At 28.7% G+C, this 5,239-nt stretch overlaps 1 protein-coding gene across 7 annotated transcripts in view; it reads left to right on the forward strand.

The window, feature by feature from the left end:
• Positions 1-5,239, forward strand: part of LOC106872350 (protein strawberry notch homolog 1) — a 176,382-nt gene that overhangs the window by 49,755 nt on the left and 121,388 nt on the right. For 2 of the 7 annotated variants that reach the window (XM_052966647.1, XM_014919310.2), the window contains exon 1: positions 1,839-1,983. The exons of 2 other annotated variants lie outside the window; for them this stretch is intronic. The gene's annotated coding sequence lies outside the window, so the exon portion shown is untranslated. Of the gene's footprint in view, positions 1-1,838; positions 1,984-3,194; positions 3,292-5,239 lie in introns of those variants that run through there. 3 more of the 7 variants (XM_014919308.2, XM_052966650.1, XM_014919309.2) reach the window with 2 other exon arrangements.

The following is a 5,239-nucleotide window of genomic DNA, read 5'->3' on the forward strand; positions in this document are numbered from 1 at the left end:
AATAATAATAATAATAATAATAATAATAATAATAATAATAATAATAATAATAATAATAATAATAATAATAATAATAATAATAATAATAATAATAATAATAATAATACTGGATTAAAGATGGATTATATGGATTGAAAGGGTGTTGTGGAGAACAAAATGAAGGTTTTATAAAAATTATTGGTGTATATTTAAATAATATAAAACTCGGGGTTTGTTTTAAAGTAGTAATGAAACTAGGAAGTAGACAGAAAGTTTGTCAAATGGTCAGCAAATTCTTCAACTTGAATTGTTCTGAGTAAAAGTGGAGCTTAATCTCTTGTTTCTATTTGAAGTTTGATCAGTGTATAAAGGCATTTATTGTAAAGAAATATAATCTACTGAATAATTTAAGTAATTTTTTTTTTTTTAACTTCACAGAAGAAATTAAATTAATAGCATTAACAATTAAGAGATAAAGTCCATGATGAAATATTTACCAAGAGAGAAGTATTTAAGGCTAACGGATTAAAACGAGAGAGTTGTTCAAACCGAAGAAAATTTGTAACGATTTACCGGGCACTGGAGGGTGGTCGGTGGCACCCACACCCACAAATGCAATGACATTATAATTTAATTGCATTATAATTTAATAAATACTTTTTTAAAAATTGTATTTATTTACTGTTAATATAAGATCAATTTGAAATATATACCAGTTTCTTCTAAACATTGAAAACCTTTTACACATTTTAGTAGTTCTAAATTGATAACTGGAGTTGAACCCTCATCGTTCACTTTCATTTCTTGTGCAAAGAAGTGGGTGTCGTGAAAACTTGTGGTACTAAGACAAATTAAAACCCTCTCTACATAAATACTCGTGTTATAATGTAACAATGATGTTGTCAGCCAGTCTCCATTGTTTTAAATAATAATATAAGTTTATTTATACAAGTTTACTTTAGACAATACAATCTTAAGACTTTTGTACATTTTCTGCCTGTTTATTAACAGGACATTTTAATTTGAACATGGGTATTGTGATATCCTGTTTCAGCATTTATGTCATACAACCGGTTGTAATAGTAAACAATAAAACATCTTATTGTCTACTTCCATAAATAATCCTCCCTCTTCAACTGATTATAGATTCATTCTTTCTATGATTTGCGGAAAGAAAATAAGTCGGGTTATTATGTGAGTCATGGATGGAGGTATTACTTATGTTTGGTTGTATAAATCGGTTTGTTTACAGTTTTAGTTGGGATCATGGCCGATTTCATTTGTAACATTAAAAACCGACTGTTATTCCCAGCTTGGTGATAAAATGTGTTCCATTAAAAGAAAAAACAAAAAAAACTTTTGTAAATTTTACAAGTCTTTGTTGTTTAATTTAGCCTACCAGGTCTGCCTTTTTTTTTTCAGATATACTGAGGACTCCAGACATTTAAAACATTTTTCTGACAGATTTGGCTGCTATTTTTTTAGTAGTGATTCGCAATACTATTGTTGCTTTATTAAATGTTCACGTCTTTAAGGAACTGAAAGAAAATATGGACACCTCGCAATCTTTTAATTCACATAGTTGCTATTAGAAAGAATGGTGCAACAAGTGGTGATGTTACTGTACTGATCACAAACAAACCCTTTTTTTTTCTAATTAAAAGACTTCACCTTTCTTTAAGTCTTGCTCAGTAATGTAGAGTCTCTAGTTGAAGTTTAAATTTATACGAAGCCGTGAAATGAAAATACACACTTAAATATAGCAAGAAAATCGTCTTGAATATTGATTAATTTCGTCTGAACAGAAGACTGAAGTTTGTTAATAGTGAACGTGTAATCGATCGAACCGAAACTTATTTTATCGATCCGGAAGGATGAAATGCAAAGTTGACCCTAACAAAACTTGAATTCGTAATTGAGTTCAGAACTGTTAAGGATTTTTAGGCTGACAGTCTACTAATATGGACAACCTCCGAATCGTGAATATTGGTGCGTTTTGATAAGGTACAAAGCAAATTTTTAAAGGAGATGTACAGCCGATGTTATCGATCTCAGTAACTAATTGATATTTATTTTATCGATCCTTAGGTAATGAAGGTAAAGTTGTTCTGGTAGGATTTGAACCCGGGACCTAGTGGGTAGAATCTAAATATTACTATTATGTATTTAGTCATCTTTCTAATGACTCAGTCACTTCTATCGCCTGCTACACCGCTAATGGTTAATCATTACTGACATCAGCCATTTTTTTTTTATAAACGAATTTGTCGTAACTTTTAATAGCATTATCATTCCTCGTAATTCATTACTTGTTTCTTGCATTAAGATGAAATGTGAACATTTTTTGTGAATTTCTACGATTATCCGATATTAAGGCGTCTTTTATAAGGTAAACGGAAATAGAATCAGAAGGGAAAAGCGACAGAAAAAGCCACAATTCTGGTTAGGTAGAAAAGTTACAGGAAAAAAAAAATGGTTTTGTTTTTCAGAATTAAAAAAAACAAACATAAATAATAATTAACTTAAGCTAATATTTTGAGCAGTTTATTAACCACCAGTTCACGTATGTAATAACTTGTATGTAATAACAAATTTTATATAATGGCATTACATGTTTGTGGAAAATATCGCGTTTCGTTTAATATCTTAAATAAAATAACGAAACTAACAAAACCATTAAAACAAAAGCTTATTGAAGCCTTCTTGTGACTTTTGCCCTGGATTCCTTTTAAAGGGTATAAAAATGTAAACGAATGGAAATGGCTCCCACCAGAATTCGAACCTGGATAGCAAACAAAGCCGCCTTCCCCAGAGGCTTTTGTTGTAACGATTTGTTTTTCTTTTCCTTCATCGAACCTATGTTAAATAACACAGACGGTATAACATTTTTCCCGATCATTATCTCATTGAGATTTTTAAACTATTGTAAACCAAATGAAAGTATCTTCCCCTTTTTTTTTAATAACTGAAATATACCGGCATAAAGATTATTACGTTTGTATATCGATTTAAAAGGTTTAAATAAACAATTGTAATTTTAATCTGAACACCTTGAGGAAAATTTACAAAACGGGAAATAATAGTCCTCAAATCTTTAATACACAATATTTAATTTTATAAAATAGAGAAACTATCCCTATAAACACGATAAGCTATTAGCACGGTGTCTAATATTGTACTATTAGCAAGGGGAAATAATGATTACATAGGAAATACACGCTATGTTTGTTACCTCCCTTAGATTATACCTCTCTACCTATTTTCATTAAACTTCGGGAACTTTGATGGCGCGAGTTTTCCATACTGTTGTCGGTAAGAATGCTTTTAACTCTTAAAAAATTCCTTAGTTATATAGTCAGTATCATCTTCCATGGTTTGTTTATCTATTATTGATTATACCGGTTTGCAGTTCGTTCGATACGATCAGCTCTTGGGTGTCTTTTAGTTCGGTTCTGTTGTTTACAACCAGCAGTAGTTAGACGTCTACACTAAATGACTGTCACTGGCCAAGCTTTTCTTATCTTCCACCTTTCTTCTTTTGACCTAGGCTTCTTCCGTCTTTAAATTTCCCCCTTTTCAATCCTTTATTGATGTTATGATTTACATTACAATTACATGCATTTAACATCTTCCAATACTTTGGTTTTTTAAATATACCATCATATTGATTTCTTTTTTTCCACTTCCACTAATATAATCCGTAAAAAAAAAAGTGCTGCCCCCTGTTGTGTCTGTATTTGTATGTGTATATATATATATATATGTATATATACACACACATATACATGTTTGTGTTTGTTTATATGCATATTTTATTGAGTTGTCTCGCACTGAGTCATGTGTTGTCTAATATTTCTATTCTTCCTGTATATAAAGCTCGTTAGAGTGTTACCAAATATTAATAGTTTTCTGTAATAAGCGTTCTACATTCTTTCTGTACATCTCGTTTATTATAAAAATATTTGTATTAATCACGTGGCATGTTAAAGGTTTTATAAAGTTAATTTTACTGTTATATACACGTATAATAATCTATTTTTTTTTTGCCGATCGACTATTGTGCATGTCTAAGCTGTTAATGTCTATCGTATCTAATTGGATGTTTTATGAGAGCAGTGCATGTATATATATATATATATATATATATATATACTGACAGACTCGATGTTTCAGCGGTTTTCATGGCCTATGTCTTGAGTAAGCATGACACACACACAAACACTTAAATTTGTGTGTTTGTGTAAAGTGTGTGCGTGTGTTTGTACTCGCGTGCTCTGTCTCAAATACTAATTACTTATTCAGCTCTAGTAGTTTTTCTTTGTATATTTATTCATACTGCTATTGCTGTTCACTTCCTCCCTCCGTCACAATAATTACACAACTAATTTCCGCCTCTTGTGTGTGTGTATATATATATATATATATATATATATATAATATTTATATATGTGTGTGTGTATATATATATATGTGTGTGTGTGTATATATATATATGTGTGTGTGTATATATATATATGTATGTGTATGTATGTATATTTATGTATATATAAAATGTATATATATATGTGTATGTATGTATATTTATATGTGTGTATGTATATCATTTATGTATATATATATATATATATATATATATGTGCGTGTGTTTGTATATATATTATATTTATGTATATATGTGTGTGTATATATATGTATATATATATATATATATATATATATATATATATATATATATATATATATATGTATATATATATATATATATGTATATATATATATATATATATATAAACACGCACAAAATAGTTATAATGTATTTAATGCCTACATGTGTGTGAATGTATATTGTGTATATACACGTACACCAAATAGATGCATGGAATATTTATATAATGCTTTGAACATATATTTTCTATTTAGAATTATAATTTTAATCAAATTTCACTTCGTAATAAAATGAAAATTTATATTTAATTAGAGATTTCTGTTTTGCATTATGATGGGAAAGGGCTTATTTGTTATAAAAAGGAAAAAAAAAAAAAAGAAAAAAGCAAATTAGAAAAGACAACAACATGGAAATATAGCCATTTTCTCATAAGCTATCTGTATAGCGATGGCTTTTATGAATAAAAACAACAGCAGAATCCATATTGTTTAGGGTACCTTTAACTTTTTAACATATCCTATATTCTCGTAACTTTTTCTCGTCCGAATCAAACTAGTTATTTATTGATATAACCATAAAAATCTTTATTTAGAT

The sequence above is a fragment of the Octopus bimaculoides genome, chromosome 3, assembly GCF_001194135.2.
Source record: "Octopus bimaculoides isolate UCB-OBI-ISO-001 chromosome 3, ASM119413v2, whole genome shotgun sequence".
Lineage (NCBI taxonomy): Eukaryota > Metazoa > Mollusca > Cephalopoda > Octopoda > Octopodidae > Octopus > Octopus bimaculoides.